Here is a 24239-nt window from a genome sequence, read left to right as displayed (position 1 = left end):
AGTTTGATTTACTTGAAACCTGATCCTCGAGTAAAAGCAGTGCACGTCAATATTTCTTCAACTGCAATCGTTTATCCCTTTATTTGTCGTACGAACGTCATAGGTTACAGTATGTTTGCACGATTCGTCGTGGTATCGTGTAGGTGGAGCGTTGCAACAGAATGGTTGCTTAATCCCTACATTCTATCAAACTCCGGTGGTACAAAGCTCGCGATTTCCCCTGGCGAAGGTTACAGCCTGCAAGGGCTTACAGGTTACGGAGGGTTACGTAATCAATCGAACCGATAGCTGGCTCTTAAGAGAGACAATGCTTCCATGAACAATATCTACCACGATCGATTCGAGGGATTGGCGTCGCGGGACGACAAGAGGGTCACGCTTTATATCCGAATCTCGTCTACTTATTTGCTTACACGAGACACGTGCTTGGCTTCCGGCCCGGTTATGGATGAGTTACACGTAGACGGGTCGGATCGAACACCAGACTCTCTATCTTCGATCAACTTATCCTTCGCCACCAAGGAACTACCGAATCTCCTATCTCTACGGGCTTCTAACAAATGCAGTCTCCTCGTGGAGACTTTTGAGAAATACCTTGCACAGACCGTTTCATATACTTGAATCCTGTAACCTTATATTAGGTAAAAATCACGTATTATACGTGGACAGGTGTGAAAATAAAGAGATGGAGGATGAGTAGTCGAACCTACTTCGCTTTATTATTAAAATCATTTAAATTATGGTGGATTCACCACGTTCAGTAAGATCAAAAGATAAGACTGGTCCTTTAGGATCAGTGGTTTTGGAAGAGCATGGTTGAATATGAGATTGGGTCGAAGGGCTAGCACAATAGGGAATAAAGTATATACTGCTCAGACGTGAGACTGGTAAGATAAGGGACAGACTTGGAATCTGGGTAAGACTGTACTTAGGATGTGGTAGTCTTAGGACTATAGAATGAGGAATGGATCCTTGTTGTAGAGAGGGTCTTACTATAATATGGTGTTAGTCCTGAGATTGGTAGAATAAGGATCTAATACGGAGAACTACCCAAGTGTTACACTCACTTATTAATAAAACTTTGCCAGCTTGTAGAGCTCCTCGAGTTGAACACGCCTATACCCCCTTTTGGGGGCAGACGGCTAATTGTTTAAAAGATATTAACAATTACAGTTAGTTACTCCTTACATTCTGAAGTATGACAAATTCACACATACAACTCTCAATCTAGAGATCCTTGGATCCTCTCAATCCTTGGTTCCCAACATTTTTTTTGTTTTTTTAAATGATAATTTGTCTCTTTTTGAATAACTATTACATAAAAATTATCATTAAAAAAAAAAAAAAATTTTTTGGGAACCAAGGATTTGAACCGAGGACTTTCAGATTGCGAGTCATGTGTTTAACCACGGAGTGGATCCATGACTCGCAATCTGAAAGTCCTCGGTTCAAATCCTTGGTTCCCAAAAATTTTTTTTTTTTTTTTAATGATAATTTTCATGTAATAGTTATTCAAAAAGAGACTAATTATCATTAAAAAAATAAAAAAAATGTTGGGAACCAAGGATTTGAACCGTGGATCTCTAGATTGCGAGTTGTATGTGTGAGTCTGTCATACTTCTCAATGTAAGTAGTAACTAACTTTAATTGTTAATATCTTTTAAACAATTAGTCGTCTGCCCACAAAACGGGGTATAGGCGTGTTCAGCTCGACGAGTTCTACAAGCTGCCAAAGTTTCATTAATAAGTGAATGTAACACTTGGGTAGTTCCCCTTGTAAGATAGTCATTACTAGACTGAATCATCTAATTTGGCCACCTGTTAAATTATTTTTAATTATTTTTAATGTAGCACCGATTTAAATCTTCCACTGGCGATTATCCCTAATCGAACTGCATCAAACAGCAAACAGGGTTACCGAAAAAGAAAGGAGGTCTGATATATCGTCGATTGAACCTCTGTAACATACTGCCAGTTGGCAGAAAGTGGGCTAGCCAGACAGATTGCCAGGTATTCCTGGCATTACGATGTCACGGCGACGTCCAATTAGCGTTCGTTAGGCGACTCCAGCCACGAAGTACGTCCTCAACGAGAGAGTAATTAACGGTATTAGTCGAACGAGCACGATCGAGAGAAGTCTAGGGCCTGGTGCAAGTCGAATAATGAAGCTTACGTTAGCGCTACTAGTAAGTCACTTATAACTGGACCCTATGGTGGTTCGTTTGGATTACTTCACCCCGTTGGAGAAGGAGGAGGACGTACTAATTCTATGAGATCTTTTGTTTGGTATACAATGCAGGAATTATTTCTACATTAAAAAAAATATTTTATTGTTGTTGAGAAAATTGGCTCTGAAAATTTATTAAGATCCTCTATGCAAGCCTATGCTAATGATTGTTTATATGAAAACTAGTAAAAATAAAATGTAAAAAATTGAAATAAATTAAAAATAAAAACAGAAATAGTACAAAATAATTATTAGATAATTTTATTTCAATATATTTTATCGCGTTTGCCTTCCAAACCTATGCTGCAATGTTTAATTTACTGCTGTTCCACGGCGAACTGAAATTGAGTTGAAAAAACAGCAAAATGAGAGTTTGAAACTCGAAGTAATACAACACCGTAATCATCTATTAAAAAGGGAAAAAAACACTTCATGGAAATATGCAACATGTGTCGAGAACATGTAACTTCTCATAACATGCAAATTTTTACTACGTTGCAAGCAAATTTAAAACAACAGGTACATACAGGAATAATTTATATGCAGTAGTTGTGGAACGGATAGAAAAAAAAAGAATGGTGCTCCATTTATTTCGAAGGTGAGTTCGAGGGGTAATTTAATCAATTACAGCTATTGATTTTCTGAAAATTCGTTAAATCGTATAAAGTTTTCGAAGCTGCATTTGATATGCAGCAACCCTTAGATTAATTATTTATTTATTTTCAATTGAATGTTACGTACGCGCATCAAATGTTGGTTCATTTTTAGTTTGCATAAAAATTTTTAGAAACACGAATGAACGTAACTGAATATGTCAATTTTTCATCTATCTTCGAATAAAATTTTTAAAAGGAACACTTTACATACAGATCTTTGAATAGAAAATTGTTATCGTAACCGCCAGGAGCAAACAATCGGCAATGGAATACTTTAAATTCGTGGTGTGGGAAGATTGTATCGAATCGTTGGAAAGTTTTCTGAATCGAAAAACACGGAGAATACGTGAAATGCATGGCAAGAAGAAGGGAAACAAAAGAATATGAAAATCGTGATACCATTATCGAGCACAGTATAAAGTGTGACAGTATATTTGGTTTTCAGCTTAAACAAGCTGTCCTGTCCCTTTTTTCCTTCTTGTTTTCTTTTCTTTTGTCTTACGTAAAGATTCGAATGTATTTTCGAAAGACAGAGAATTTTTTCTCTTCTCGAATTTCTTTTTACACTCTTTCCCTGTCACATTTGTGGAATGTAATTTGGAAGGTATGCAATTCGATTCAGCACTATCGCTGAATCCAATTTGAACGACCACCGTTCCTCCGCTTCTCTAACGTTGAATATCTCGACTCGGTACATTTCTCCGTGGATGCGATCGTGGAAAAAAAAAGAAAGAAACGGGGTTATTCCTAGAGAATTCTTGATTTTAATCTATTCGAGTTTGTTTGATTAACCCACATTTAAAATTTTTACAACTGTTCGTTTAATTCCTCGGAAGGCGGACCATGGAGAGAGCTCCAATTTATAAATCTTACACTGTTCCTTTGGTCCTTAGGTTCTTTAATCCTAAAAATTGACTGGACAATTTCGTTGTCCATTTAATCTACTCTTCAAAATATTAATTGCAATTTAAAAATTAAAAATTTTAAACACTTCAAGTTAATTACAAGGAAGAACATAAAATTGCAAGACATAAATTCGTAAAAATAAGGAGCCATCGAAGTGTTAAAAGGAAATCGCGATTAGATAAGAGCATAAACTGATTCGTTACGTTCAGCTAAATAGCTTGGAATCGTTTAATTTCCTTTCGGAGCGGCGAAGAAACAGCGAAAGCAACCGTTCGAATGCACCTTCGAATGGGAATACACCCTATTTCCCAATCCGCAAAGTGCTGTTTTATCACCGGCAAGGGTGAAACACGCGTCGAATTCTAAAAACCTTGAATTGCAAACGCGAGGATGTAGAGTACGAGTGTCGCGAAATCGAGGGCATTCGGTGGTTATAGGCAACGAGACGTTTGCACTTGTTATCCCCAAATGGTTTCGAACGTTTAAAGCTACGAAGGCTCAACGAAAACCGTGAAAACTGAATTTATCCTGGTGTTAATTAACCGTTTCTGATTGGAATGGATTCAGCCGAAAATAACTAACCCACAGCCCCTGGCCATTAAATTAAGACCACTTACTAAAATCTCATATGGGAAATTAAAAGCGTCAGATACACAGAATGAAGAAGGATAAATTTGTATGAAAATATGAATAAAAAATGTGACTCTAAATTTTTTATCTATTTTCTCACTTTCTGATTATTACCACCCCTGATAGAGAACCTGCGAATGTATAGGAACGTATTAGGGGCAATTAAGAAAAGAAAGAATTTTTCATCAAAAAAATGGTTTGATTAACCGTCGCTAATCACGAATCGAAAATTACAATGCACACTGTGTGCAAGATGAATGCATCGTTACAATAGGCCAGGAACTTATTATGCATTGTACCGTGCGTTTAATTATACGGTTGTTCGTGCACCGTCAATCCCAGGGCTTAGGGAAGACAATCGAACCAAGGCTCGCTTTAGTTCTCTTTGTAACCTGTATAGTCTGTGCAATTCGCATGTCGTTTGCATGTGAATTTCTATATTGGAATAAAACTTTACCGTACTTCGACATTGTACCGGATATATATGTGTATACCACACATGGGTCCACGGTTTCGTCACTGGAACGTAACTGCCAGCACACAAGTCAGTGAAATCGATACAACCGAGCCTGCTTCGAACCGTGTACCAACTTTGAATACACCGCAAATCGATATGCAAGTGTTTTACCATTGTTGCAACGACTACGATGCGAATGACTTGATGCGTAAACGCTCGGCCATATTGTTTCTCTGATCAATATATAACGTTCCCGCAATCAATTCGATCAGCCTACCGCAAACTGTTTCCCTGGCACTGTTCAGCTTTCCAATTCTCTCCAAGATACTTCTATTGTAGTACTCTTTCTGTCCGTGAACTCCGTTCAATAACAAAACTGACATAAATCAAGTACCGTGAGGAGGTTCACCCTTGGATGACGGACCAGGAAGAGAACAACAATTTGAATTTCATTTTCATAGGTCTGGGTTATGATCGACTTAGAAATCTTATGTAAGAAGATTAACACTTGGATGACGGACCAGGAAGAATTTATTTTAGAACAAATTATTTCAACCCTTTTCATAAAGGGTTAGCATCCCCAGATCATATCAGTTCATCTTCTTCTCGTCACGACTATCGATCCGAGTTATAAAGCAAGCATTCTCATTATTTTTGGATCAAACCGCACGGCGCACTCGTACGTTCCAGAATAGAATAGGACAGAAATGGGGTTTGGTCGATCGCGGGGGTGTACGTAGGGGAGATGTAAATTTACGGGGTGACGCTGGACACGGGGACCAAGCGCATAATTCACTCGGTTGCATACGTGCTCGTCCGTGTACACGCAACGTTTACTCTTCTACGTACACGTACAAGCACGAGCACTCGCGCACTCGCTGCGTAGCTGACAATGAGGAGCAGGCACACGCTCGCGTAAGGGCAAGCTGCGTGGCCGCGGTAACAGGTCGGGCATTAAGCGACTGATTTATTATCTGCACAGGGGCGAATTTGTGAAATACGCTTTGCACGTTCACGCCTCGAACACAAAGGATTTTTCGAAACTGCGAAATTCTGTCATAAACGATAAATAAATAAAGAACTGTTGCATTTTCCAAGCGTCTAAAGGTGACTCTATAGCAAAGTATTGTAGGGTAAATTATAAAAATATATATATGGAAATTAATTTGTGGAAATAGAAAAATAATAATTTTGTAATATTATGGCAGGAAAGGTATTTAAAAAAATGTCTTTTTTCTTTTTTGGGGGATCTTGCGAACAAGAGACCATTTTCACATTAATGTGATCTTGAACTGGAAATCTTGACACGGAAGTTGGATATGTATTAACAACGGTACTACACAATTGTGACGTGCACCGTTGAACACTCGATATTACACCATTGTGGTGAACTCGGAATCCTGTTAACCCATCTACGGTGGTCACCTCGATAACAATAGTCATCCACGATAATAGACGAAACTCTGTTAGCAAAATCTAAACGCGAACAAATCTAAATGCCATCTGCGGGGAAACTTTGGATTGTAGGGGCTACTTCAATTGGGAATGCACTAAATTCTATGCCTTGAACATAATATTAATTAAACAGCTTCTTGAATTCTCTTATCTACGAGCGAAACTTCACGATGTCCTAAGGAAATTGTATATAAAAGAAATGGATGGTTCCATTTAAAAAGACAAATATATTCAAGGTGGTAATTTTTACTGGCTCACCGTGTAGGGGTAGATTGTAAATCCCCGGCGCTGAAGACAAACCACGTGTCCATACGAGGTCAGATCGATGGGTAGATCTATCCAGCGATGGACAGAAGTGCTGCATCCATCCATATCCGTTTATAGAACCATAACGAAATCTGGCGAAGACGTTGCGTGTGTCACCTCTACGGACGACAGATTTCAAGATTGTGGAAATCCAATGAATCCTGACGGCTCTTCCATCACGATACGATGTAACCTTGGATACAGAGATTAGGGTAAAGCTACGGGATAAATGTAGGCTTAGTGTTTCAATGGGAAACGGGATTTCAAATGTATTTTATTTAAATAAAAATGACGAACATCTATGAAATTATTTTTCAAAGAAAAGTTTCGTATTTTAAAATTAATTAAAAGTGAAGTTAACGTTCTATTAATAATCTTAAACAGTTGATCGATATACCGATTTCAAGGATTAATATCCTCACCTGCAGAAATTCTAATTACGTCTACCGGTTCCTTAACTATGTTTGTCTTCTGGCAGCAGGCGCAAATAACGCGACGATAAATTTCAAGGATCGCGTTTTCGGTCTGCCGCCTTCCCGGCACCTCGAAACACGCCAGCACCACGAAACTAGGTGGATGCGTGGTCGGGTGTGGTAAAAAACACGTCTTGGAACTTGCACATTCAATTAAAATGCTAATTTAGCTTCGTATCAGGCTTGTCTGTTGCCCTAAAGAGGTACGAGTCTGACAAGGGGAACTATCCAAGTGTTACACTCACTTATTAATGAAATTTTGCCAGCTTGTAGGGCTCGTCGAGCTGAACACACCTATACCCCGTTTTGGGGGCAGACGGCTAATTGTTTAAAAGATATTAACAATTACAGTTAGTTACTCCTTACATTCTGAAGTATGACAAACTCACACATACGACTCGCAATCTAGAGATCCACGGTTCAAATCCTTGGTTCCCAACATTTTTTTTGTTTTGTTAATGATAATTTGTCTCTTTTTGAATAACTATTACATAAAAATTATCATAAAAAAAAAAAAAAATATTGTTGGAGACCAAGGATTTGAACCGAGGACCTTCAGATTGCGAGTCATGGATCTCCTCCGTGGTTAAACTCATGACTCGCAATCTAAAGATCCTCGGTTCAAATCCTGGGTTCTCATTTTTGTTTTTTTTTTCTTTTTTTTTTTTTAATGATAATTTTTATGTAACAGTTATTCAAAAAGAGACAAATTATAATTCAAAAAAAAACTTGGGAATCATGGATCTGACCCGTGGACCAAAAAATCTAATCCAAATCAGTATTCTTGTCGATTTTCTAAATTTCTATCTTTTTAATTTTTCAAATTATTAAAATAAGATTGCAATCTTCATAAGCCGCGACCCTCATTTTCTTAACACCCTATACAAAGGATGCAGCGTCTTCGCTGGGTCGGTAACTTTATGGGTTCTCTCCGGATAGCGAGACTGCGATTGAATTTCGCGCTGAAGAACCACCTACCGAATCCGATTTTCACTTTTCCGGAATATCTGATTCCGGTAGAGATGCCAGAGACTAAATTTTGCCTGATAGCCTTCCTGTAACGCCTCTATTTATGGTCTTTCCTCTCCGTACGGTTTCGACCGAGCGACCAAGGAAAGAAGCTTTCGACCGTTTTTAATATTTCACCAACGTTACTCGACCATCGCGCTTTTACTTCTCCTTTTTATGCTCGTTGAAAGAGATTTAAGACAACAGAGCAGGAGATGGAGCTTACGAGAATGGGTGATCAACGTAGGAAGCATGGAAGTCGATTATCGATCAATTCCCGAATGAGAAGAAAATCAACTGACGCACCTGATGCGTCGTTTGAAAAAAGAAAGAGAGAAAAGAATGGCGCATCTTGAGAATAAATTTAAAATATTTCCTTGGAAGAAAATTTGGAGAATGGAAAGTTGTTGTTCCCAATTTACCTCGCGAACGCTGCTTTCTCAACGCCTTGTACGCATCTGTGGACGTCAACGAGAAGATGCCTGCAAGCTGTTGTGCTCACAGAAGGAACTTCCGTTTCCGTAGCTGTTGACGGTACACAGTCACATGGCAGCGAGGAGACAGAAACGTGGGTGAAAATTACGCTGATGGAACGCGAGGATTCTCGTATGTATGAAAAGCCAGACCGTGTCCTCTTCTGCCACGCTTCCGGTAACGCGTTCTCAAGTTATGCTCGTTGTTGATTTACGCACTCACCAAGGACGCCACAGCGTCGGCATCTCTCACGACTTGCTGGTTTAATCGCCTGTTTCTAGACAAACGCCAGAATACGGCGTCAACTCGTGCGGATGGCAAACAGCCGACTGAACAGCGGATAAACAATTTGGATGAACTGTTCAAACACCGTGAACTACGCTGATTCCTCTCGTCATCCCCCTCTCTCGTTAATTTGTACGTAGTTTTAAGGACGGAGTGAACTGTAACAAATCAAAATATTTTCGGTAAATTTCTTTTGAAATTCATGAAAAATTATCGGTTTTCGAGACACCTTGTATGTCGCGGAAAATTCGCGTGAGTAGCGCAATAGACGCATCACAGTTGTAATTTGCATGCACTGTCTCGTGCCGTGTAATAGGTACTTTCCGGTTACAAGCACCAGCCGTGTTCTCGCTATTCTTGTCGATATATCTCGATCATATCGCAAAGACTTACAACACAGAGTGTCGTCATTTGCTGAAACGGTCTTTCAAGGAAATTGAACTTGTTTGCGAAACGCATTCCTTTCAATGGTAGGGCGTTTGCATCAGCAATGCAGCTAAAAGTCTTTTTATAAAACTATTCCAAAAATTATACATTATTATTTAATCGATTATTTAAGCCATGCGAAAATTTCAATTTTTCAATATTTAATTTAACTTTATAGTATTGGATTCGATATCCAATAATCAAATAATTAAAAATTTAATTTTCAACTTTCACAGAAATTTTTAACTGTGGCTGTAAATAATCAGTTGTACTTTAAGCTGCTGCTGCTTTTATTAAAATCATAATTAATACGATACTGGTTGGTAAATTAAAATTACAATAAATTAATATTTGCAAAATTGTGACAGAGCTTAGCAGATATTGTTTTCTGTTCGTTTATTAGTAAGATTTATAGGAGAGATTCTAACAAATGAAAACAGATTGTTGTTCTTGAAACTTTGTCAGGACAGTGCATTTGTCGAGAATTATCATCGATTAAACCGGTGTGTGCAAGAATGATGAATATTTTACGAAAAAGCGAAACATTTATTAATATTTCATGCATTATTTATAATATCAGTCGTATCAATAAATTACACGCTACATGAAACATGAGATATTTTATGTTGGTTATATTTTGTTTACTTTAACGTTTTAAAAGGTACATAATAATCATTTATAATCATTTTATTCTCTCATATTAACAAAATAAAATACTGAAGATTATTCTCAGCTCCGAGAACAACTTCAAAACTACTTTAAGCTGAAAGATTTTCGACTGACTTTAACAATTTTATAAATGTATTATCGAACTATAATAATTTGTATCATTTTATTTCAAATTCCAGAATCAGCAGAATTTATTATTTAAATTCCATGCATTTTTATTCAATTCGACACTTCATTCGCGACAGATCATATTTTTATACACGTTGAATTATTCATTTAAACAGTTTCGGATATGAATGCCTTAATTGCACAAAAATATTTGAGAGAAAAAGCATTCAGTTTGATGGGGTAAATGAACAATGTAAATATATATTTTTAAATGGAAAGCGTGAATGTTTTTAAATGATCTGTATGCATATTCATTTTTAAAGTAAATAAATGAATAATGTATTTCAAGATTTTGTTGAAAAATTCGTGAAATTTTTAAAAGCGAACATAGAAGCTACAAAGTGCCCTTCATAATACATAAAAAGCCATTTAACCCCTTTGTCCATTGCTTTTATCGCGGTTAAAAGAATGCAAATTTTTTTTAAAAATATGGTTACAAATAGCAGTGTATGGTACAGAAGATATTAAGTACAGGAAGTACTGTAATACGTGTACATAATTTCAGTGGTGGATTCAGTACAGAAATAATAAAAACAAAGAGTTTATACAAACGTATGAATACATTCTTGTTCATTTTAAATAAAGCACATTCCGATAATTAAATATCACGGATATGTGTTGTATCGTGTTATAATTGGAAGCCTTTATCATTCGAAAATCATATGAAATATAAGGATAATTAAATTTCTCCTGATATAATCGATTCCATCTACAGGATAAAAACAAATTGCTATTATTTGATGTAATTTTAATTAATTTTTCTAAATTTGAGATCTTTTTGGATACGAATGAAAAGTGAAATATATATTATCGAACCTTCAGTATCACGGTGACAAACCTTTCGCATTTCGGTGATAGAACACAGGAGGAGGGATGATCGGTCGTGTCGGGTATGTCATCATAATCACACTCGCGAATAACAGCGCGAAAAACGAACGAGTCCATAATTCACCAGTGTGCGTGACTTGGCCGTTGGCTGACGGACGCTGGTTTGGTTTTCGTTCAATTTATGTACCGCACCACTCCGTCACGTCAATTGACGCGTACACGTTCACCGACAGAAACGGAATCCTCGAGGAAATGGCTGTCTAATATATCTGTCGAGAATAATCGATCGCCATATCGAACCGTTCCACGTGACGCCCTTCGAAAGAGAAAGCATCCTCGAGAAGTATCAATTCTTCTTCCAGCTGGAGATTGTCATCCATGGGATACGATTTATTTCTTTTCACCAATGACAGATGGTCTGGTTGCAGATTTTTTGGCAAATCGCTTCCGGAGGAACTTTCTGTCCTCCTTCGCGTGAGATTGCATCCCCATTTTCATACTGATACATCAGAAATAGTACCGTGATATTTGTTTTTTATCTATTCTGATTTTTCTACAGATTGTAGAAATCAAAATAAATTTTGAATTTCACTGACACCCTTTTCTCTCCTTTACCTTCCCCTGATATCCCTTTTACAAATCAAGTTCAGTAATATAGGGTACTACAACTTTCAGATGACCTGAATGTATTTCATTTTTATCATCAATTTATCAGTGATCGGATAAACGTTACTTTGGCATGAGTGAAATGCAATGTCGAAAATAATATTCAATCAGTTTCACGGACGGATCAGTTGATTATAAAAAACAAATCTATGCTGAACGACTATAGGTATTATTATCGGTGGAAAATCCGGGATTACACAGAGTCGTGTGGAATAATCGTTTTATACAGCTATTCCTAGCGATTTCTGCTCGAAATCTCAATTATATTCAACACGGATTATCTCGTTGCTATTTTACTGTTAATCTGAAATTTAAAACATAGAAAGTTACACGTAACATCATATTTCTGTTGGAAATAATCTTCTCTAGATTTATATCAAATTTTCAGTTCCATTAAATTCAGAATATTGATTTCGTATCTAATACACATTTTAACAATTACACTGTCCCTACAACATTCAATTTCAAATCAATATTTGACACCCTCATAGCGTACTACGCTTTACCGGTAACTCTGAATTCCTCTAAATTGCAAAGAAACTTTGCCACTGTTCAAGAATGTCTATGTTTCGAGGCCGATACAGAAAGAGAGCGTAAATCCATTCGTTTGATCCAAGAAGCTCGGTTCCGTCGGGGATAAAAATTTCGTTTGGTATGCCGTCGACGTGGGGACTATAAAGTTCGATGAAAGACGGCTACGGGTAAGATCCAGTCGTGTCTCTCGCGGATTATTTGTTCTTAATTCCTCCTCGCGTTGAAAGCACTACTCCATCTTATCCGCCACTGAATTTCCTTCGAGCCGGCGTTTCACAATAAAGCTCACGGATTTATTTATCGCTTTGAGCCGGCCTGAAAACTAAGATCGTTCCTTTGAAATCGAAGAACACCGTGGCCCTCCCTTGACAGCTGGGAAGATAGACACGTAAATCCTGTTCCATTAGAAGGGAATCGAGACACTTTTTTACCCTATGGTACTAAAAGGGCAAAAATTAGCCGAATGATGTTAATTATAATATTTGTCAATTAATGACACGTGGAGTCTGGTATACGAATATCCAAAGTACAAAGAATTTTGGAAGTGTATTTTCAACTTTAAATAAAGTATCTCATCAGGAACTTAAAATTTATAATTAATAATTAAATTACTTCTTTGCTGCGAATGGCACAAAACTGACCAAAAAATTCATTTTTCAACATCTCTCCTGAGATTATTTTACCAGTGTAGTTCAAGTATGAAATGTTAAAATACAACTTTAATTCCTGGAATTTTTTGCAGCAGCTTGATGCGAGCACTAAATCCGGCAAACTTCATCTTCGTGCTATTTTAAAATTAACTTTTGATCAAAATTTCCCCTTCGAATCCATTCAGAGGCGTAAACTACCCACCGAGGCGGTCGTTTTTCTCCTCTGCTACGATACTCTGCGAATTAAACGCCAGCAAGGAGTAATTTGCCGCTCTGTTTCCTCCATGGTGTATATACCGCTCTCTCTCTCTCTCTTTCTCTCTTTTTTTTTCGAAATAAACTCACCCTTGCCAGAAGTGGGTGGCTCGGACCGTGCTCGCCAGTTCACGGATGAACGGTCGTCGTAGACGTAATTGGGTCATAAATATGTATCAACGCGTTATCTCTTTCTCTTTCGGTGTCTGAAGCTATGCGCCTTAATTATAAACGGCTACTAAATCTATGCTTTTAATTTTATCTCCTGTAAACAAATTAATATAACGATCCTCGTAACCGTGTACATCATATTTTGTAAAATTTATTACAGGTAGCGAGCAACGAAAAGATTACTATTTAATACGTTGACTACCGAAAGGATCGCTAATGATCGCTGCTATAAATTTAGCGAATTCAATTAATTAAGAAAACAGAGAAAATGAAAAAATAATTTTAAATAGTAGTGAAATTTCTGAATATATGTACGGGTCGATTATAAAGCGGGTCGGTTGAAGTATTTGCAATATCTCAGCATACTTCCTACGGCGATTACTTGGCCGATTTATGACCGAATAAACCCATAGGAAATTTTCAAAAAGATCACCTTTACCGCTTGACCCCTCCCTACCGGATGATCGATCGTAACCGCGAGCTACGTAATACTTCCGCAAAATGGCGAAACGACTGATGGAGTTTTCAAAGTAAATATATTTTTCCGACCGTAAAATTATAAGTCTTTCTGCCGTTGATGATCCTATGGTTCATAAAACTTCTACTTCCTTTGACAATTTTAAACTGCACTCAACTTAAATTATTTGTAATTATGCAAGATTTTTTCTCCATAAAATGAGGGGGAGATTTTAGTGCGCTTATGCGTCAGTCAAATATCGCTAACAGGGCTGTCGAAAGTGGTAAAATATGTTGCGTGCGAACATTTTTCATGCATCAGACACAAATGCATAAACTGGTTAAAGCTTTCAAAAATCTCTTGAAACGAGTCCAAAGAACTTTACGAACTTTAATCGATCATGAAGATTGCTTCTTTAATTAACGACCGGTTGCTTAAACGCTTATATAAGTAGAAAGTGCTAGTTATTTAATCAACATCACGTTCGAATTGGTAGACAAGATATATCATCCTTTCATATTTAATACTAGCTTAGTGTAACGAGATACCTCATTTGTACATAAAGTAGGTCTCGTTTAAATCTACACTGAAAAAACTTAATGAAATATACTAAAGAAATAATGAAAGGAACCTTGGTATCTATAGAGAAGCATATTGCGTTGACGGAGAGCTAAATTTCCAAGTCCCTATTTGCCACTTTGAGAATCTTAAGCTCCGAAACCCAGGTTCTAAGTCCCGTCCGTCGCCGATTCTACGGACGCACCTCTGGTATCTGTGGGGTAGCATAGTGCGAGGTTTCTTGGTATCCATAGGGAAGCATAGCGCAAGCAACTTTGATACCTATAAGGAAGCATAGCGCGTTAACGGAAATCTAAACTTCCAAGTCCCTATTTTGCCAGTTCGGGAGTCTTAAGCTCCAAAACCCTGATCCTAAGTCCGATGCGTCCCCAACTCTACGGATGCACCCTTGGCATTTGTAGGGAAGTATAGCGCGAGGATCCTCGATAATTATTTATTAACGAAAGGAAAAATTTTAACGAAAGGAAAGTCTTTTTTAAGTTCCAAAGCCCAAGGTCTTAAATTCCGTGCGTCGCCGATTCTACGGAAGGATCCTCGCTATCCTTAATTCATCAAAGTTTCAAATACTGAACTCCTTAATTCAGGAAAGTTCCAAATGCTAAATAAAACAAAGCTTCGGGTAGCTTTATGGTATAAAGATCGCTAGGTTGAAAAGGAAAAGAAGAAGGTATTTCGATTCGACCAGCATCAAAAGTGAAAGAACAGGCAGAGAATACAGAAAGGAGAGAAAACAGTAGTTTCGAGCGGCAGTGATCCCGAAGGAGCTTGGCTCAATTAGCAGAACCGTTACTTCCGTGAAACGAGCTTCGTTCCCTGGGAACCGGAAGTTACGATGACAGGGACAACGGTGCGCCAACACCGTCCTCCTACCTATCGTTCCATCGGTCCTTTCAACCTCTTCCAGTTCGTCCTTTTCTCTCGTAGTGAACGCGACCGTTTCTCCAGAAGCAACTTGCTCGAAAGCTAGACTTTCCTCGCAACTTTGGTATCGCCTTGTGGAAAGGACGACGTTGAACGACTGAGAACGCGGTGCCACGGAATAACGAGCCCCAGGAGCGATCTCGTTACGCCAGGAAGTCGATTCGAAAGCGTGCAATGCACGAAACGGAAAGTACAGCGGTTCGTGAAAGTATTCGAACATTGGCTATGCTGCTATCCGTATTTCGTATTACGGTTATAAATCATTCGTACGAATAAATGAAATTTTTTTTTTCGTTGCATTAATTAACACGTACATATAAGCGCTGATGTAACGCAGCGGTGGACTAATCAGCCGCTCTAGGGGATTTAGAGGTGGCCTTTTCCAGGATGCGGTGTATTATTGAGGGCCAATGGCACGTGCGCTTTCCACATAAATTAGGCATACATTTATTGGTTTACTATGTAACGGAGAATCGGGGACACAGATGTGTAATGAGTTTGAACAATGGTACTGTTAAGCGATGACACCTTAATCGTTGCAAATTTGTAGAATTGTTAAACGTAAGAGAAATAAATTTTACACGTTACAAATGAAAATCCTAAAAATTCTGAAACCCTTGTTTTTAATATTATGCGCGACTTGGATTCACTTTTGCATGAGATGACACCATTGTCTGATTAGTAGCAGGAATTATATCGCAGCGAGTATAATTCGCCTGAAGGGTTATTCCTGATCGGATCAGTAGGTACGATACTCAACGACCCTCCACGGATTTCTGCCGCTTAATACAGCACGGTCGTGCTTTAAACGAAACTGTATCCGGTTCCGTGAGGATACGCGGGGCACAATGGACCCATTACGGGACACCAAAAACACGTTCCGTTTTGTTCGGTCCATTATCGGAGATTGTCTCTGCGACGACGCGTGTATGTGTGTGTATACGTGTGCGTGAGTACTAGTGCCAGGGTAGGCATGCTTTTTCATTCAGTTTTACCAGTGTCCTTTCGCGCACGGCGGAAGGAGCGACGATATGAATATGCTATGTAACGCGCGTAGCTTTTTTTCCAGAACGCTAGCTGAAAGAACAGAACCTGGATTTTCACTGATGGACGGTGGAAAAATTTGTTACCGTTTAAGCGAAGCGTTTCGATGGAAGTGCGAGAGTATATTCGATCGTTTTCGTGAAAAAAGCCGAGAGGATAGATTCGGTGGAAATAAAAATGATGTCGAGTGCATCCGCGTTGTGATTTCAATCTCTATTAACGCCGGGAACAGGGCGTAATTATTTGAAAATGTTATTTTGCTGTTATTTTTTAAACCCCTCCGGTGAAATACGAGCCCTTATTTTAAATTTTCCCTAATTTCTACCGGTCTATCGAGAAGGTGGCCTCATAATTTTATTTCTTCTATTTGTCAATTTGCAATTTAAAATTTCATTTTATAACAATAGCCCGTATAATCGGATTTACTAGGTCATCTATTATAGAAGTTGACGTGTTAATTGAACGAGGCAAAACAACAGAGCCATCGCATAGAGATAATTAATAATTAATCCTTCAATTGTTGAAAATTCGATTTAGGTACCCATTCAATTTAAGAGACCTTTAGTCAGATCCAGTTAAACCGATCCTGTAACACGTGAATTTGCAGGGGGTGAAAAATTTCTGAGGTCGTTAAAATTGATCTAAAGTACAGTAAATCAGAAAAAAAATTGTTGAAAACCACTTTGGCTCTGCAAATCTTTGTTACATAATTTCCTTGATATTCTGTAGTTCAACAAAGTTTTCATTTACTTTTTCCTGAAAACTCGTTTCGAAGTGGTGACTAACGACAATAAACCTTGGAAAAACGCAATTGGTTTCCGTTCAAAGCTTCAGGCGGAAAATAAGTATTTTCTTCGTTAAACTTTTTAATCTGTTTAAACTTGAAGGCACCTTAATCGCTGATTCGGTGAACAATTTTCACGACCTGACAAAATTATAGCAAAGTTGTACAGTACAGTACTAAAATAAAGAAGAACCTTTCCAAATTCAGTCTCCGTATTTATTTTGAAAATTTCAAATTAGTTTTAGGAATTTAAACAAATGGATTTATCTCCGCAACTATGCGATCGCTTTAATGGAACATCTTTTCTTGAAAAAGGTCGCTAATTAATCACATTTAAGGCGAACAAAGGATCTGAAGTCGTTCAAATACCCGCAGCTTTGGCTCGAGTTCCAAAAAGTTTCCAGCTCCAAGGAATGCTAAAGTTCTTTATCGCGGTCAGTGGATGCGGAAGTACTGAAACTAGTGATAAGATTGAACTTAATTTGATCCGAAAGTGAAATATTGGGCTGTTGCATATTAAATGGCCAATTTCGAAACTTCGAAAGTCAGACATGATTTGAAAACATAAGGTTATCGCAAAATTACTTTTACGTCATATCAATTTCAAGATTTGGATAATTGGTTATTAAAGCTCTTTTTAATGATCTTAATGAAGATATTAATTTAAGGTTTATATGCTCCTTTTTAAGTACCATTCTGCAATAATTTTCTGTCATGAAATAATGCCAGAACGTCAATATCCGTAGCTTTCTTCTTTCACGCGTGGATGTGCAGATGAAAAATTTTGTCGTGATATCGCATCCGCGTCGTCGATAAAGCCGGAAGCACTGGCAGAATGAAATCCGTTGATGTCGAGTGACCAACCCTTCTCGATTCCTCTCTGCATACGTTTCTCTAGCTTTCCGTTTTATGTAGCGTAGCATCACGATCCATTTCCGCTCGGATCAAGAGCTTCCCTTCATCCTTCGTTACAAGAACGGTTCGCAACCTAAACTAACATTTTTTATCTTTCTTTTTTGTCTACACTGGTTTTAAATGGTATAGATGTAGAAGAGGTTGAAGATTGATCCCCTGAATTAAATCCTTTCAACTTTCTTTTTGTAGGGTTTCGCGATGAATGTAGTATAATCTTTGCTGATAAATTACACGGATCAATTAGCAAAGAATATTTGAATTTTTCTGAATGATTTTTTTATATTTAATACCATGGGTTCCTGATAATTAAAATAGATGCTTAGAAAAAGGTTCTTTTGCAAACTTTGCAAAGATGAGAAATTTTCAAAATAAAAATTCTTTTAATAGAAGCATGAGATTTTACAAGAAATACTTTTGTTCCTCGCTGATCGTAGAAGCAATCATTCGCAAAGATTACAAATGTTATCGCGGCCGGGGAACAATGACCGTGTGCCAGAGGAGAATAGCCAGGTCGACGTATCGTCAAAGGGGTAAAACTAAATTATCTAGAGTAATTCGGTGCTATCAAGGACGGGAATTGTGTCCCGTCTGCAGAGATTGCGTCTGTTGAGGGACGGGAACAGATAGACAACCAATGAACGAACAAACAGCGACGTGGGAATTGAAAGACAGAGGAAAATAATAGATTTCGCTTTGTTACGTCAGTGGAAAGGATTCCGAAGGGGTGGGGGAGGAAAAAAAGGTGGGCGAAGGCTGATTAAAGAAAGGTATATTGGAGGATGATTGGTCATGGTGTACGCGAATGTCAACAGTTCGGTGTTGGGAATTTAATAGATCGAACGGAGGTCGACGAAACGTCGTAGCGAACGAGATTTAAATTAATTTCAACGAGGATTCAGTTGGCTAAAAAGAATTCGCTGCTTCGAGCGGCCTTTGAAGCATGAAAAGCCGATAATTCCTCGCCCATAGGGAGAATGCATTTCTCGTTCTATCGCGTTCCGGAATTCAGAACGATACATGGAACCGTATTGGAGGCTTGATGGATTTTAATACCCTCGTCCAGCTATTTTCCTGCCAGCTGAACTTTAGGAATTCAACCAGATAAGGAGCCGCGCCGTTGCACGCTCAAATGTAATTGCCAGAATTACCGGGACACGTTAATTCGCTTATCAGCTGACTAGCAACGGGATGGTTAAACCTGTCCTCGATGAACATTAGCCGTTTGAGAAGCGAATAATTCGCGACTTTCCCTTCTATTATGTTTGCAAATAATTTACTCCAATTAAAAAAAATTATTTTCAATCGATCACGATTACAGACTATTACCGAATTTATGATGTTAAGAATTTTAGTAATCTGTAAGAAATTAAATTTTCAATATCCATTTAATTAAATAAAACAATTCATGATGCTAGTATATCCTGTTTCTAAAAGCATCAGTCCGTTCAAAGGATCAGGAGAATGTAAGGGTCTGATAGAATTTAATTTCAGAGAAGTTTTAAAAGCTATTTGTTCACTTGGAATTCTTTTACCCTTTAAATTTGAGATCGAACGTGGCAGTAAAAGGTTACGTATCTTTTAAACTTCTCTGCTAAAAAATGTATTTCAAGGAAGAGGAGAGAATCGTTTCCAATAAACTTTAAAAAGGTCTTTCCTTTGTTTACATGGAATTTCAAGCGATCCTTTCTAAAGCTTTAAATAGACACATTAAAGCAGTAATTGAACGTAGAAGATGTATCATAATTTAAAATCAGCCAAGAAATAAAATGTTTGTTTCTGTGGAATTATTGGTTGTACAAACATTTCTTAATCCAATTATTTATAAATAGGTACATTGAAAATGTATAAAATCAATTTGAAACTGTACCTTCGCTGGAACTGAAAATAAAATGCTTTCAATTTTCTGCCAACTTGATATGAAATACCACGGACGTTGGCGAATGGAACAACGATGTCAATCAATGGGAAAAGTTTTTCTTGGACGTTTCGAATATTTCTTTCGTCCTACTGCATGTGGCATAACAGATATAGAACAGAAACATGTTGCTTATCGAGTCGATACAGAAAAGTGATCTGTCAATCCTACGGAGTTATTTCAAATCGTTTCTCGATATTATAAATCCATTTTAATAATTTATTTATTGCAATTCACAGTGGAATAAAAAAGTAATGGCACATCTGATTATATTGCAATTATTTTAATTTATATTTACTTAGTATTAGATATTGGAATATAATATAGAAGATGTAAATGAAATTTAATTTAAATTATTGCTATTTGACAATGAGTGTGCTTTGCACCATAGAGTCATTTCCACTGTGACAATCACTGTACCAAATTATTTTAATTAACCATTTAATTATTATTCTGAATTATTATTATACCATTATAACGATAGAATAGAATAAAATTGTCATTGTAGTATTCTGTAGCTGCCTGAATAGGAGATGTCTGACTATTGCAGGGGTTATACTACTTGCTCAGTAAACGAGATGTTTATTTCATTTCAAACAGAACTTTGTGTCTTTAAACAATTTTTTTAAAATTTTTTAATTAATAAATTAGTTTCTCTAATGGCCAATTACCGTATTTTCAAAAAAATTTTATATAATTTACCTTAAGGAAGAGATATTTGAAAAGTAATTGGCTGAAAGAAGCGATATTCGTGGGTTTTTGAAGGAATTACTCGTGAATAGGGCGAGGGTGTTTTGAAGGGTATAAAAAGGACTTTGACGATCGAAAAGGATATTTCCTCGGCATCGTTTTTTTTTTTCCAAGAGTCGAGCGAAAAATAAAACCGATCAACGTCGATAACCTTCGTGTCGAACGGATGGATAAATCTTCCCCATCGTTCTCCATTTACGATGGGAAAAGCGTCGAAGTTACGTTTTCGAGCTAGGTGCTACGATTCTTCCGAAAATATTGCGAACGAAGAAGAGGTGCTTTCGAAAACACGTTACTTTGGTATTTCTTGGTATATCGTATACACTTTTCCTCGCCTATTTACAGAACGCTGCACATAGGAATTACCGTTATTTACATTTATTTTTTAAACATTCTACCTACTTTATTTTATTTTAAAATAAGCAAGGAATATTTTTTAACTTTGTTTTCTTTTCGTCAGATATGTCTGAATATCATAATTAATTTTTTAAATGGAAAATCTCTGTAGTAATAGACATGAAAGCTGTGGTCATCAAGGTGTTAACAGTCTTCCACTTGATAAACTATTAACACTTGTTTACAAGTTATCACGATCGAATTTCGAACTTCAGCTTTTGCTAACTAAATGGCACTTGAACGAGCAGTTAGTCGCAGCAAAGGTGATTTTCAAGTATTGGTTAGTTCCATCAAAGTCGATGGTGGTAATGATCTCGATTTCCATCCGACGCGAGGCTAGAAACGTTGCAATTAGCAGGATGTTGAGGATAAATTGCGATCTCTACCGGTCTCTTTATTCTTCCTATTTAAAGATATTCAAAGATTTATTATTCCGTTCTTTCGAGGCAAACTTTTTGCCCTTCCGCATTGTGATTTGTGGACCATTACCCCTACCACCAATTTGTCTCCTTCTCTCTCTTTCTCTCTTAAGCTTTTCATTTCTCTTCTGTCTCTCTTGTGTCGCGCAATCGCTCGAAAAGAACGGATAGTCCGCATTCGATGAAGCGAAGAGGAGAAGGTCCGATCTCGGTCGAAGCCCGAAGGCTCTTCCGGGTTATTCATTACTGGGTCACCGAGTAAAACCACCCTTTCTCTTTGCCTTTTTTTCCGACCTTCCGATCCATCCAAGGCACCGACCTCCATGCTTTTTCAACAGTTTGAAGATTCTAAGAAGTTTAATACAATAAAAAATTTCAATTTTTAATTCTGAATTTCATTGTTAAAAGATTTCTATATGTTTCTTCCCTTAATTACAAATTTATTGTAACGAGTACTACTTCAAAGAGTGAAATTAGGGAATCAAAGGATAACGCGTGAAGATCTGATGTCAAAGGACTTCAGAGGATCCTCTGAAACACTTCAAAACCGAGTGCAATTGTGCATATTGCATAAAGTCAAACGTGTCAATTAAACAACCCGTACTCCTTCCATAAATTAGGGAAATTCTCTGTTTACCTTAACTTAGAGTTTCATTAAAACGATGGTAATATTTCGAAACAAAGGATATCTTGACATTTAAATGATCTCTCATTTTTCATTTTTTTAAATGTTCAAGTGATCAACTAAAAGCTCCGTGACGCGAAGAGGAGATGTCCAACAAGGAAACATCGTCAAAGTGACATCTCGAATTGGATGAAACTCTTATCAGTTAGAGTAGAGACTATTATCTTTATTGGTTTTGCTCTCCCACAGATCATTGTTCCGGAGAAGCCAATAAAAAAGATTTGCGAGGTAAATATAGTCGATAACGTTCCCATTCTCTATGGTACTTAATAGTGTTCTTCACAGACATTTCCTTATTAAGTACACTTACTTTCACCGGTTTCTTTATTTTTCTCAGAGAAATCCATAATTTATTATCAACGCCATGATTAAATTAGAAATATTTTTTCTTTACCTTAGACGTTAATTTTACAATTACGTAATTATTTTTGAGGGACGATCGAAAGGTCGGTGACATGTCGTTGATTTTCATCGGTTTTCCGAAACGGCTTATCAAAGGAAAATTTTCCCGTGTTCTTCGAAGCGTCACATGTATCTACGACGACCACAAAATCCAGAAAATTGTTCCGGCTCGTTGATTGGGAAACACGTTTACACGAGTGACCGCGTCTCCGATATTAATGTAGGATATTGCAGGTATCGATGGAAGCCGACCAACCGTACCAAGGACTGGCTCGTTAAATCCCATGGGCTGCGTGTGCCATGGAACAGATGTCAACCATGCCTCAAAACGATAAAACGATCCGACAAATGCCCTTGTTACTGTCACTTCAGCAAACTTTCATACTTCCTTCCGACCTACTGTTTCCTTTTCCTCTTTTTCCTAATGCCAATTATGAAATTGAAACTTGTTTTAACGCTAATCGGACGGATTTAACCCTTTACTTTACTACATAGATGGTGATCCACACAACTGTTACGAATTATAATTTTTTTTTTTATGAATATAATTATAGAAAATGCTATTTACTATCTTTTTAATATTCATTGTATTTTGATTTGATATTTATTTTTTTAGCATTTAAACATTTTTATGAATAAATTATTTGAAAATTTGGAAAAATATAACAAGTTTCAAATGTTATGAAGTAAAAGTGAAAGAGCAGCAGGGTTAATTAATTGCATCCTCAAGTACCCAGTTATGTAACAATCTTATATCGTAACCAGAATAGTGACTACGTTTAATTAAATTAATTAAAGTGCACTTGCATTGATTTTTGCTGATTGAATCAAGATACGAAAAAGCAGGAAATCTGTGTACAGTTCCAATCTTTGTCGAACGAACATCAAACGATTTACCGAGTTTCACTTCAAACACTTCTTCAAGAAAATCGTGAACAATTAACTTGATTAATTCTTTTTCGAGATAACATTCGAAATTCTTTTTATGACAATATTAAGTACTAATAATTAATTAGTAAAATTAATTTTGTCATAAGCTGCATAAATTTATATTTTCAAAGAAAACATTTCATATTAATTAGAATCACACTAATACCTCTATTTATCATTGATAACTGGCATCGTTTATCTAATCACCTATCCATTGTTATCCTTTGCTACGATAAAGTTAGAACATTAACCGTGTTAATGCAGTCTTAACGGAGTGTTAATATCCAATTTTCGGAAAATACAATCGATTAAGCCGCGGTTTCAATGCGTCAACGAGGTTTACCACCCGTGACAGGGTCCGATGCTTGGACACAGGGATGAAGAGAGAGACGGGGCTCAATTCCGTGATAGGAACTTAGACGTTAATAATAGCGCTCGTTAATATTCGATCGACGGTAGCGTCGGTTATACGCATCGTGTCTGGCGCTAATCGTGAGCCCATTATCTTGGTAGCCTGCAGGGTCTGTGGTATGTCTCCATTCCACCTCTGACCCCTCCTCTTCCAGCTTCAATCATACTCTAGGAGGAGCAAACAGGCTGTTTACGCTGTTCATTCTATTTACCGCCCTTGATGGCCGACCATAAGACAACTATAGTGATTTATTCGTTCAATATGTGCTATCATGGCGGTTATCGATACTTCAAATTTTATATAATCAAATAATTAGTAAAATAAAAAGGATGCGAACATTAAAATATATTAATATTCAATTCATTTAAAAGTGATGAATCGTCGAG

The 24239-nt window shown here is 37.2% G+C and overlaps 1 protein-coding gene and 1 long non-coding RNA gene across 3 annotated transcripts in view; one reads left to right on the top strand and one right to left on the bottom strand.

Moving 5' to 3' along the window:
• Nucleotides 1-24239, top strand: part of Fur2 (furin-like protease 2) — a 210733-nt gene that overhangs the window by 142047 nt on the left and 44447 nt on the right. The window lies entirely within an intron of this gene.
• Nucleotides 1-24239, bottom strand: part of LOC143306016 (uncharacterized) — a 66919-nt gene that overhangs the window by 8973 nt on the left and 33707 nt on the right. The window contains exons 2-3 of the long non-coding RNA XR_013063284.1: nt 8541-9035; nt 6590-6830 (exon numbers count right to left, since the gene is read on the bottom strand). This is a non-coding gene — a long non-coding RNA (uncharacterized LOC143306016). The remainder of the gene's footprint in view (nt 1-6589; nt 6831-8540; nt 9036-24239) is intronic.

Source organism: Osmia lignaria, chromosome 13 (assembly GCF_051020975.1).
Source record: "Osmia lignaria lignaria isolate PbOS001 chromosome 13, iyOsmLign1, whole genome shotgun sequence".
Classification (NCBI taxonomy): domain Eukaryota; kingdom Metazoa; phylum Arthropoda; class Insecta; order Hymenoptera; family Megachilidae; genus Osmia; species Osmia lignaria.
Note: the sequence above shows the minus strand (reverse complement) of the source record. Positions and strands in the feature narration are given on the sequence as shown.